The 13,676-nt window shown below is 36.2% G+C and overlaps 1 pseudogene; it reads right to left on the bottom strand.

The window, feature by feature from the left end:
* Positions 1 to 67: 67 nt before the first annotated feature.
* LOC140699162 (wings apart-like protein homolog) lies at positions 68 to 10,870 on the bottom strand (annotated as a pseudogene).
* Positions 10,871 to 13,676: the final 2,806 nt, after the last annotated feature.

Consider the following 13,676-nt stretch of genomic DNA (forward strand, 5'->3'; position numbering starts at 1 on the left):
GTTTCTGACTTGATTTTTGTTGATGGGGCAGGAGAGGAAAGACTACATGTCACCCCTCTTAGGAAACATGCAACCAGTCCCCTCTCTCCCTCTTCTTTATTCCTGTCAAGGTAGTTTTGAAATTATACATCAGCAAAGTAATGATATAAATAGAATTTCAGAAAAGATTTAATCAAAAAACATTGCTAACATAACCATGTGCTAAGGAGCACAGTATTAATCACACATATTCTAAGTGACCATTCCCACCAAAAGCCACCACAGGTCCCCAGCTGGGAGTGAAGCACAAGCTTAGTCCTACGGAGTAACAAGTCTTGCAGCTAAAATACTGAGAGATTTGACAATCTTTAAATGTCTGTATTTCTAAACTATACTGGAGAGTGGAGAATATTCTGTAAGGGCAATAGCTACAGTCACTGCAGAGGGAAAGGAAAGCTGAATTTAAGAACATCTTGAACCAATTTCTAGGGAAGGGGCTGCGAGAGTGGGCCGAGGGATCCATGCAGCCTGCTCAGTAGAGAAGCGCACACCCATCACACAGGATAAGGGATCAGATCCTGGGTTCTGAGTGGAAGCCTCTCAATAAGCCAAATTGACCCTCTTCTGTCCCCACACTGCAGAACACAACATAGTGAGTGGCTGAGGTGTGGGAAAGAGTCACAGCATCTACTTCTAAGCAGCCTGCAGCAGGTACAAGGTGGGAAACAGTGTGGCCTATCTGGGCAATTTAGAAAGTACCCAAAGAGTCTGATAGATTTAAAATTTGGAGAATGTAGTTTTAAGTTTGGGGTCTTGCAGTAGTAACAAGTCATCATTCCCTAAATGATGGTGAGTCAAGAAAGACTGGTGAGAGAGGAGTTATATGATCAGATGTGCTCTTAAGCCAGTCAGCCATGGCGGCGGTGTGCAGGACTTCAGGAACGAGGAGTCACGAGAGCAGCAAGGACAGGAAGGGTGGAGGGTAGACTGAGCCCTGCAGGATGTCATTGTGCAGGGGGTGATGGGACATGACAGCAGAGTCTCCTGGGCTCCCTAGGCAGGCTGCCCTCACCACAGAGCAGCACTTACTGCACAGAACCACCTGCTTCTCTGTTTCTTTTCCACTTAAGCCTTGGGCAAACCATTTTCTTTACGTTTTGTGGTATCAGCTAGCTTTCTGCGGTTAGTCATAATAATCCCCCAGGTAACAAAGACATCTTAGGTTCTATGAATTCACAACACTTCCCACAACCTAAGGATCTTATAATATCTTTAGAGACAAGAGAGATATAGATGGATAGGAATTTATTAACATAGGAAAGATGGCCCAAAATAAATCACATCTAAGAACTCAAGTTAATTTCAAGAAGTATTACTTAAGAAAGACCATGACTGAAATTAGGGTGTATGCAAAATACAATACTTAAAAATCTTTAAATTTAAATAGCATGCCCATCATTTTTTTGGGGGGGTGGCTATTGAAGGAGACTCTTGCTCCTTCCCTTCTCTTGGCATATATTTCTCATTTGCCCTTAAAATCTCTGGATTTTAAGCAAATAAGGGAAAGGCTTGAGCTGAAGAGATTACATACAGGAAGGGGAATAAAGCTCTTGTAGGGCCTATGATAAGAACTCTGGTCTTGATCCTGAAAGCAGTGATGCCACCAAGGGCCACAATGAAGTGGACAAGTGTGCATTTAGATCAGAGCTTGACTGCAATGTAAATATGGAAGAGATGGACAAGAAGGATTCAGAAAAATACACAGGACTTAAGACAAATGGAAACAGTAGAAAGCAAGACAATGGAGAAATGTCGATGGCAAAAATGAAATGTGAGTGGGTTGATAGAAGCCCTTCAGATCATGGTCTTGACTTCTAATCCTTCAGCCTCAGAAAAGAAAAATTAACTGTCCAACTATGCAAAAGACCTCTCTCCACTCTTTCTGGCATCCTCAATGACCCCGGCTCCTAAGGGGGAAAAACCCTCCCTTTTATTTTAAAATCTGGCTCTTCTATGGGGTCTTTCTGTTAAAAAATATCCATATGTTCCCCTTTTTAAAGGAGACCATCCCAATAGCCAGAACCTGTCCACCTCTGTGCTGATTCAGCCCAAATGTCTAGACACACACATACTTCTCATAGTTAAATCATGATGAACTAAATCTCACATAGTAATCCCATTTTCCTGGCCAGTGGGTAGATCAAAAAAAGCAAGTAAGCCAATGTTGGCCAAGGTGAGGGGAAGGCTACTTTTTGCAGTGGGTTTGCAGGGGTCCTAGGGAAAAGAAACCATTGCTCTTACAAATAAACATATGGGAAGAGGCCACCTTCTTCCACTGGACATTAGTTAAGTAGACAAGACACGTAGCTAGACTCAGCACGGGGCTATGAAGAGAGCTAGCAAAGACAAGATGACATGTAGAGTACAGCAGAGTTTAAAGACAGAAATTATGAGTCTGATGCTCTCACTGAGGCTGGACTTTTCCACCTCAAGCCAGTTGGGCACAGGTTTTAGAAGATGCTTTCTTTGACCTCAACCAAAGGCACAGTGAATCCATTCCTCCATTAACCTGGGAGTTTTCTCATTAAACTCAGCATATTCTTACTTTGAAATGTACCTTCTAAAGTTCACCAAATATAAGGGGATAAGAAAAAGTCATAAGTTAATTAGGTACTGAAATGAAGCAGTCACAATGAAATCTTTTTAAGACACATAAAGTCCATACTTACTGGACTCTCTTGGCAGAGACACTCAAGAAGTAGTGCTGTGTATGAGGCTATGATGCAATCCTCCATGTGTTTGCCAGCATGCTGAAGAGCTGAAAATATTTAAACCAAAAAGTGTAACAGTACATTAAAACACACAAGCACACACAGACCCACAAAAGCATCCAAGAAACCAATAGCTCTGTTAGTCATTTCCTTCAAAACCACTAAACATCAATAAATGGTGCTAGAAAAATGGGATATCCACACAAGCTAACAAAAAATAACACAGATGGAAGAGGGACCTTAACATAAGAGTCATAAAACCCTTAGATGAAAACACAGGACTAAATCTCAGTGGCCTTGGGTTAAGAAATAGTTTCTTAGATACAACAACAAAATCACAAGTGACAAAATAAAAAGTAGGTAAGTTGGAATTCATCAAACTTAAAGCTTTTGTGTTTCAATGACACCATCAAAAAAGTGAAGACAATTCACAAAATGTATCTGCAAATCATGTACTCAGTAAGAGTCAAGTCTGTAAAACATATAGAATTCTTATAACTCAACCAAAAACAGACAACCCAATTAAAAATATGGGCAAAAGATTTTGAGAACTATTATTGTAATTTATGGCAATACCTCTCAGTTTAACAAAGTGAGGCTAATAAAAGAACCCCCAAATTTCAGAAGTATAAAAACCTCTAGGGGTCCTATTATTTAGCTGCTTCTCTTTACAGATAAGTAAAAAGAGAACCAGGAAAGAAGAGCAGACCTTGCCTGCATTGGACATATACATTCCTCACTTCCTAGTGAGTTCTTCCTCACTGTGAAGAACTCCTACATGCACTGAAATATCAAAGCTTATTTGCACTGAACTAGAGAGGCCATAAAAACAGCAAGTTTATAAAAATGTATGAGTTAAACATGTTTTGGAGGAAAAAGAAGACATTTAATTTGAATACATCAAAATAAACATACCTTTATTGAGGTCAACTTCTTCATCATTTTCCACCTGTTTCTTTTCTGTACCATCTATCTTCTCATTTGACACCCACCATATTTCTCCACTTGTTTCTTGCCTCTCCACTCTTATCATGTTGAGTGGTGGGAGCATCTTTGATCAACTCACCTGTTTTATTTTCTGCCAAATGGGCTGTTCTCTCTCACTCAAGGAATAGCTGATAAAGATGAGTTTTGAAGATCATTAGTAGAGATCACCAACCAGCATGAATATATCCAAAGCTAAGTCTCAATTTGCTTTTAAACATCACCAACCCTAAGAAGCATTTGTCTGGTAAACAAGGATAGATATCAATAAATGCCCCTGCTCCTCATCCAACTGAAGGCCAAAGCAAAACTATAAAAGCTGTTGAAATTCAATCAAGCAAATTAAGTGCACCTACTAATGATGCTGGCATTCTGTTTATAAGACTGAGAATCTCAACATTTTTTCTTAATTTGGATTATACTGAGAGGAAATTCAAGCAAAAAATACAAATGAAAAGTTAAAAGAATTAAACAATATTTAAATCCTAGCAGCCTGGATAAATTAACTGGAAGGAAGAAAGAACATTGAATAAAACATAATATTGGGGGAAACTAATGTGGCTCCTTTAAAATGAATTTAAAGGGATTAAGAGATAAACAAGGACTAGTAAAAGTAAAAAGCTAGTTCTCAGATAAAGACCTAGAACTGGATCTCAACTAGAATACTTAACAATGGAAGTACAATTGTCAATGGAAGGACACACCAAAAACTGTAAAAGGGAACCCCTAAACCTCCTGCCTTCACTCACTTTATTTCCATGTGCTGCTGCAGTGCCGAACATACAGAAAGCATTTCATATACTCACTGATATGACTGGGGAAACCCAAAGTTACTAATGACAGCTACAGCTACATGAAAACCACATGCCAAGGAGATCTCAAAACTTTGCTAAATATATACAAGCATGGTATATAAAATTTAATACCCTCAAGAAAATAAAATTTCAGCTTTATATGAAGCAGTATTTCTTAAAATTGCTTCCAGGTTCCCTAGGGGTCCCCCAAATCCTTTCAGGAATCTGTGAGCTCAAAACAGCATTCGTAAGTATATTAAAAGGTCAACTGACTCCTTTCATTCTCTCACAACTACATGGTGGGGGTTTTCCAGAATCTACATGCCATGTGATTATGTTTATACACCAATGGCTAATAGAATGAATTCCTGAATTTTACAATTTTTTTGTTTTGACTTCTAATTTATCAATAGATAAAGCACATATAAACAAAAGTTACTTGGTATGCCCAATAATTATTATAATGTATACTTTATATCACATAAAAGTATACAGAATAAAGAAGCCCTGAGATCCAAATGTTTGAAAAGGAATGATAGGCTCCTAGTTATGACTCAAGAAAATGAGAATTTGTTGAACGTTAATACCTAAAGACACAGATCAAGCATTTCTAGTTTCAGAAAGGCCAAAAGGATTAACGGGTTAGCAAAGGCTTTGGAAAAAATAGTAATAAAGAAAAGGTTCATGATCACTTCTCAACATGTGCAAACTGTCACTTAAGGAAATGACAAAGGTAGCTAGGAACTGGCAGAAAGTATTATACTGGCAAAAGTGAAAACCAGTTACAGCCAGCACTGCCAAGAAGCAAAAACCCACATACAGTTTTACAGGGGAGTATAAATCAGCTGATGAGGGAGTATGTGACAGGGGCGGGGCAAGCTGGGGACATCAATTTTAAATATACATACTCTGACACAATTCCTAAGCCAGGAAATTACTCCAAAGACATACATACTTTGATTTGAATGGTATGCCCCAATATTTAGGTAAACACATCCTGGGCACAGATCAGACCAGTAAGTGATGCTGGAGGACTTGAACCAGATGGGATAAAGCTAAAACTTGATTTGTAATTTGTTGTTAATAATCTACATTTGATTCATAAACAAAGAGGCCTTGTTTCTGTTTTTTGCTAACAATGTCTAAGGAGTGATTACAGAAGTTGAAAACAGTCAGCAAAGTAAGTAAATAATAAGTAAGGGTACACAGTCTAACTGAGTGTCCCTCACACTGACCCGGTGAGAGAGGAAGAGGACGGGAGGGAAGGTAGGAGCGAGAGAAGGTAACAACAGATGAAGAAACTGGACAGATGTAAAGACTGAAAGTGTTAGTTTGTTTTTAAGTTGTTGCTTACTGCATTAAAGCCTGAACTGCAGGGACTTGTCCAGACACCCTTAAACGACCACCTCCCTCTCCCCTACAGAAGGAAGGACCAAAAGAACGTGATGTTTCATGTTGACAAGACAGTGCCAATTCCAAGCATTATACTCAACTAGATTGACCAGTAGACCTAAACCCTACAAAATGTAAAATATGCCTGTTACCACAGGTGAGAATTAAAACAAATAAATATACAACTTTTATTGACAGCTAGAAAACAAATCAGTGTGCTATCATCTTCAGAATGGTTAATAACCAATTTATAAATAATGGTCTTCCCAAAGAATGATTTCACTACTTTTAGTTCTTATACACTTTATTTTCACACATGGCCCTTCATGGCTCTCTTGTGTGCTCTAAGAGGTTATATTCATAAGGAATTGATTGAAACTCACAGTATATTGAGCAACTGATTCTTAAATCCAAAACTAAGATGCAGTTTTGGTCATCTTAACAGATCAAGTACTCATTTCTGAAATAGTCACTTGAACCCACCAGCCCTCGAATACCAAACCTCTGCCCCTGAGGTAGGTGCCGTGGAACCTGAAGCACACAGCTCACCGCTGTGCCCGTCACACCACCCTGCCCTCCTGCCTTCCCATTCTGAAACAGGGAATGGGAAGAGGATTTTTATGACACTAACAATGAGTATGCATCAACACAAATATTAAAAATTAAAAAGGTATAGCTATTCCTTTATTGAGATACACTGTTGACAATAATATTTCTGAGCCAAGCTACCAGGCTGGTTTTTAAAATATCAAGTGCTAAAAGCAGTTAAATCTTCACATGAATAAGTGAATTATATGATGGCAATTTTAAAATGATGACATTAAGAAAAGAAGAAACAAGGGGAGTAACTTATTTTTACATGTAATACAATCTTTCAGTGAGACTATATGAAGAAAATATGACCTACCATTATCATTAGTTAAACTGAGCAGCACCCCAGTGATGGCCCTCATGCCGTCTTCTACTGCTCTGCCCATGTGATTGGTGATATTCCGGTGAGGCAGAGGCTCACTGTCAGGTAAGCAAATACTCTTCTCAGCACTGGTATACTGCTTAGTTAATTCTTTACAATGTTATAATGCTCTTAAGAGAAAACAAAATATAGACTATTATGCTAAACACACATACTTACACTAAGAATGTCTACCTACTTGGACCTTACTGTTTTAAATTTATCATAAATGCTGCCAAATTAATTTTTTGTTCTAAAGAACTTATAATGTATTACCTATTCAATTCTGAACCAAACGTGTCTGGTAATCAAACTAAGTGCTAAAACTTTGCTTTACTTTGGGAAAACTTGATACTATAATTTTTTCTGAGCAAAGTTAAAATTATAAATTTAATGCAGATGTTTATAACTTTACTACCCACAGCTGTCCCCCATTTTACAAAACTCTCCAGCATAACATCCTACTACAACCCATCCCCAAACAAGTTAAATATCTAAAAGCTAACACTGGGCACTTCTGAATTTCATTTATATGTTTTTTCATTTCAAATGTAAGTTCTTAGCTTAGGTAAAGAATACTATTTATATTAATATTGCATAATAACCTTGTATAGATAAATATTAAATACTTCATAAACATTAGAACAAACCAAGTTTTTTTATGGAGGTACTGGGGATTGAACCCAGGACCTTGTGCACGCTAAGTGTGTGCTCTATGCTGAGCTATACCCAACCCCCCACATCATATTTTTAACATGAGGTCATTTAACTGACATGTCTCCTGGCAGTCATACAAGGGTATCATCTATATCCAAGGATTCTCAAGATGCTACCCAAAATAATAAGGAAATATAATCTTTAAGTGGGTATAGTATTTCTGAAAACTCTCTTTAAGTCCATTGATTTAAAAAAAAGTCTAGGAGAGATGAAGTAACCTGACTCTGCCAGCTGAGTCTTCATGTATTATAAACCACACAAAACCCCTAAAGAAATCTATACTATGTCTGATTGCTCTCCACCTGCTCCTTAAAACATACTCTTTGGTTAAGAAGCAGTTCCTTGTGTCTGACATGAAATAATTTGTTCTTTAAAAGTTTGGGGATGTTCACCAGAATTGCCATGCTGTTACTGTTAACTACAGGCTTTAAGGAGCACTGAGCTAATAAAGCTGCTGGGAGGTGAGGTAGGAACAGCAGGAGAATATTTAATTGTTCAATATGCTGTCCCTGCTTTAATCAGGGTTCTGCTGAAAATTTGAAAAAGCCAGATGAGTGGTCTTTCACAAACATCCAATTCTGACCTCTACTGCCTCTTCTAAGACATCTGACACAGAGGTCCTAATCACAAAGGTTCCTAACTGCCTCCTTTTAGAAGGCACGTGTCAGGGGTCATGAAGTACACAAAAGACATTTTCAAACTAAGAAACAGATTTTAACTTGCAAGAATATACTTTGGTAAGGGAGGGTAAACTTGGTTACAGAACAACCAGAATATGCCTTAAAGCTACTAAGTGTGATATAATTTATAAATATAAGACAAAAAGAGATGACAAGGGAGCCTACAGATTGAAAGCAAATCTAATAGTAACTAGAGACTCCTAGAAATTTGAGACCATTGGAAATTTGAATAATGACTATATATATGATAATATTAAGCAATTAATAATTTATAAGGTATGAGAAGGGTATTGTGGTTATAATTTTAAGAGTTCTCTTTTAGAGATTATATACTCAAGTATTTATGGATTAAGTTTTGAAACCTGTAATTTGCTTCAAAATAATATAGAAGGGGGAATGGATAGGGTTATACATGGAAATAGGACTGGCCATGACTGCTGGTTATTCAAGCTGAATGAGGTGTACAGCAGGGGTTATGATGCTACAGTCTGCTTTTATCTCTGTTTGAAATTCTTTGAAATAAGAGGTTAAAAAACAGACAAATGAGTCAGGCTGAAGTGGGTATTTGATACTATATTAAGGATGTTGGACATCCATCCAAAGAAATAAGGAATCACACAGATTTGGAGTTTGGGATTCTTGTTACAAAATAGAGATCTGTGGAAGGTTAACCCCTGTGGTACTGGGATTGTACTGGACAGGCTAGAGACCAGAGAACCAAGGCAGCAATATCAAGAACTGGGCTAGAGATATTAGGAAGAAGCTGCTATAATGAGCTAGAACCAGAGCTGGAGACAGACTTGGAAACTTTACATGCACTGAGGAGGATGAAATAATGCTATCTGCAGCAACATGGGGGACCTAGAGATGATCATATTAAGGGAAGTAAACCAGAAGGAGAAAGACAAATACAATGATACCACTCATAAGGGGAACGTAAAAAGATGTCATGAGCCTATTTACAAAACAATAATTACTCACAGAAACTAACAGACATAGACACTTTTATCTTTGGTAACATGTAGTTACCAAAGGGGAAGGGGAAGTGGGAGTCATAGGTTAGGAGTTTGGGATTAGCAGACACAAACTACTATAAACAAAATCAATAAACAACAAGGTCCTACTGTAGAGCACAGGGAACTGCATTCACTAGCTTGTAATAACATATAATGAAAAATAATCTGTCTATCTATTGATATCTATCTATAACTGAATCACAATGCTGTACACTAAAAACACAACACTGCACATCAGTTTGAAAGGAAAAAACAAAGAAAGCATGACATTTCAGAAAAACTTACTTAGCTGATGAAACAATGAGTTGGGAATCTTTATACGCTATCAAGTAGCTTTGATTCTCTGGATTATGACCTGTTACCTAAAAGGAAATTTTTTGAAATTTCATGGCAATCCATAACATTCATTCATTAATTCACACACAACACGCAGTGCTCTAAAAGACATAAAGATGAAGAAGGATTGTCAGCCTTTGTCATCTAAGGGAATAGCAACCCCCGTGTTCTAAATTGAAAATAATAGAGCTATTGCTTTACTACAAAATTAAAACATCACTGTTATAATTGCTTGTTCATAATTAATATATTCTGTACTATACATTCCCAGAAATGAATTACCAACCATTTTAAAGATCAGAAAAGAACAATCACTAATTTAATAAACAAATATTTAAAGTTCTTAAAGTAGATTCATCTAGAATTTTTAAAAGTTATATGTTTATCAACTGTACTTGAAGCACTCTAGAAGAACCAAGAAATAATTTCCATTTCATCTATGCCAGAAACTTTTCATTCATAATAGATCATTTTCCCACAGGTGTTTCAAAAAAATTCACTGCTAATCCAATCTGGCCAACACACAGTCTATGTGTCTTGAAATTCACTGGCAGCATAAATTCTAATCTACTCTGAACTTGGTTAAGTCATTCAGAAAAGTCAAAAAAACCACAAATATACCTATGGAATACAGTTCAGAAGTACTCTTCAAAGCCAAATATTATTATAAGTTGTGATTATAACAATGTGACTAAGTAGTTACATCAAGAAAATTCTTATTAATTAAAAATATAACAAAATGACTACATTTAACTATTATTTTCTACAAACAAGTTAATGTATTTAAGCAGGATTCCACATTAAGGAAAGAACTATAACGTTTGGCAGTATGAACAAATGACATGCATGATTTCATATGGCGCAACAAACTTAAAAAAACTACACTGCTCATTTAACATGTTCTTTAACTTTGGTTGCTCAAGAATGCATTACAATTTCAACTTGGATTAGTAAATGTAAAACTCTAGGGATGTTTAATATAAAACTATGACAGTCCCACACACAGTCATATTTAAGATTAAATAATTTTCCCCCATTATTACACTTTCTTAAACTCATAAACATCTCTCTGCTCCCCATAATGAGGCCACTACTTTCTGTTCATCTTCATCTTTACTTAAATGATCCATACATCTTTCACTAGGAGAAAAGAAATGAATATACATTAGCATGTCTCATCACTTCAATACTTATCCCCTTAACTAACATATAAAAGCCATCTGTACACATGCTATGAATATGCTAGAATTTCTCTGAATACTATTTATTCTAAGTTTTATTTTGTGAGATGTTAAAATATGAGATTGTAATTTATTTTTTTTAATTTCCATAACTTCCCCATATCAAAGTGTTAATGGCTTTATGTTTAAAAGATTTTCAAGATGCTACTAAAAAGAACAGATCTTTTCAAACTGATGCAATTATTCTTTGAAGTATGTGAATTTTCTTCAGGCTTTAAATAAAATATTAAAATGTTTTATGTATATATATCATACCTTTACAATATGACCCAGACCACCCAAGAGCCAGAGTTCTTCTTTAACAAGTCTCCTGCTCATTTTGAAGTAGGAGACAGTAACATGTCCATAGCTAAATGTCCAGTCTGAAAATCAGAAGCACCATTAATGCTTATTGATGCACAACAAGAATTCTGAAGCAACAACTATAGAGATTTTTATTAAAAAAAAATACTGCATGCAACCAGCCCATAGTATTTTGGGGGGGTTGTGTAATTAGGTTTGTTTGTTTATTTACTTTCAATTTCTTTTTCAATGGAGGCACTGGGGATTGAACCCAGGACCTCATGCGTGCTAAACATGTGCTCTACCACTAAGCTAAAACCCCACAGTATTCTTATAACACACTAAATGTCTTTTTATGTTAACCTAAACTTACTTAAATTGGTATCAGAAAAGTCTTAAACTGAAGAATTTTTTTTTAATCACTGGCTTATTTCAGAGAAAATCCATTATTTCCAGGAGTCGATCATTTGCTAGTTCAATAAAATACATACTGGTACTGTTATTTCTACCATATAGAGGCTCAAGGGTGAGGCAGATAAACCAAAGTGTACATGTATTTCAACTATAGATCAATATATTGAATTAATTTACCACAAAAGTTGTAACAAGCACCATTGCATGAAGAGGGTGTGGGTGTGTCTAAATTTTTGCCTGATGGTAAAAATTGGTATCTTACTGCTATGCTTTGTATTTTTCTGTTTTGAAAATGAGCCTGTTTTCATGTATTTATCAGTTAACTGTATTTCTTCTACTGTGAGCCCCCCTGTCAAATATTCCTTCCTTATTTTCCACCAAAGTTTCTTATCATGTTCATATTGTTCTCTATATTTTCTTATATATTCTGAATAAAAATCCTTTGTTACTTTTAGGGTTTCAGATTCACCAGTTTTAAACTTTACACTGCAGCATTAGCAAGCAGATTGGATACCCGTCATGTGGCCACCATGACAGTATTTATACACAAATAATTATTTAGGACTACAACTGGAGGGAGCACAGAGCACTAAGAGCCTTATTTATAAACCAATCTACTTTTTCTTTTTCTTTGTTTTCCTTTAATTTTTATTTTTCCTTTTTATTGTATTTCTTAAAACAAAACAAAACAAAACAAAACAAAACCACACTCCCAATAAAGGGCAACCTGGTTCCTGCTGCAATAAAGAAGCTTTAGTCTAACAAAAGAAATCTTTAATTAAGCAAAGCTGAAAAGACCTGGCTTTCTTCCCAATGTGTCTTTCCTTTGAAAGAAACTTTACATTAAGTCTTCCTGACCTATCTGAAACTGAATATAAATTATATATTTAGAAATGTAAAAAACAGATCTAGTCAACACAAATCTTAGTATTATTTGATTTAGAAGAGATCTAATCACACAAAGCAACTTTAAGATTAATGTAATTTATAATATAGCTCTTAATACAAACATGAAATACATAATACTGCATTTCCACAAAGTGTGGGTCAGGAGTAAAGTAGTCTAATATTTTCTGAGGCTTTCATTTATAACCTAATAATAGCAGGATTTCTGTTATTCTGTCCACAATCTCTACTTTTCCAATAAATAAAATTAAGCCACTAAATTTCAGTGAGGAAGTCACAAATAAACTATTAGAAAAGCCAGAGACTTTCAAATTATGAATGAAGATAGAAACTGATTAATTAATTTATAATTCATTACACAAACATGAAACTATAAAGGATATTTCACTTACTGCGGCACTCTGAGGTTTACTACCAGCAGCCCAGGTAGTTTTTCTGAGTCTGGATGGTCAAAGTCTGGCATTACATAGAGCTTTTGCAGGAAACTAGAGAAATAAGAAAAAAGGTTAACTCTTTCCACCCTAGTGTGGTGCCTTATAAAATTACCTCATTTTAAAAAAATCATACAGAATAACTGAAATACAGAAATACACATCCTAGACAGAGGACAGACAGTACCTGGCCCCATAGCAGACATGGTGTCACTGGGCTTTTCTGCCACAAAATCAATATGTGCACTTGGGTAAAAGGTCCCATGTCCCAGCCTGTCTCCTGATGGCTTTATGTTCTATGAATGTAGAAATGGTACAATCAAAAGAGAGGGAAGAGGGAGGAGAGAACTGACATGAGATGCAACTAAAGTTTTAACTTTTCAGAAGTCACAGCTGGTTCTATATTATATTTATCTTAGGATACTGTAGCTTTTCTTTTTCTTTTTGAGGTATGGTTGGCACACAACATTAGGTCAGTTTCAAATGAGTTACATAATCATTCCATACTTGTACATATTGCAAAACAGTCACTGCAAGTCAGTTGATGAGTCCAAGCTGTTACTGTTTGCCACTTAACAGGCCAATAAACCAAGAGAGGAGTTGCTGGGACAAGGAATAGTGACTTTATTCAGGAAGCCAGCAGATGGAGATAATAGCAGACTGGTGTCCCCAAAAACCTTCTTACCCGAGTTCAAATTCAGATTTCTTTTATACTAAAAGGGGAGGGGTTGTGGTTGGTTGGTGCAAACCTCCTGGAACCTGAATCCTTTCTTTGCTGATG

This window comes from Vicugna pacos, chromosome 11 (genome assembly GCF_048564905.1).
Source record: "Vicugna pacos chromosome 11, VicPac4, whole genome shotgun sequence".
NCBI classification, from domain to species: Eukaryota; Metazoa; Chordata; class Mammalia; order Artiodactyla; family Camelidae; genus Vicugna; species Vicugna pacos.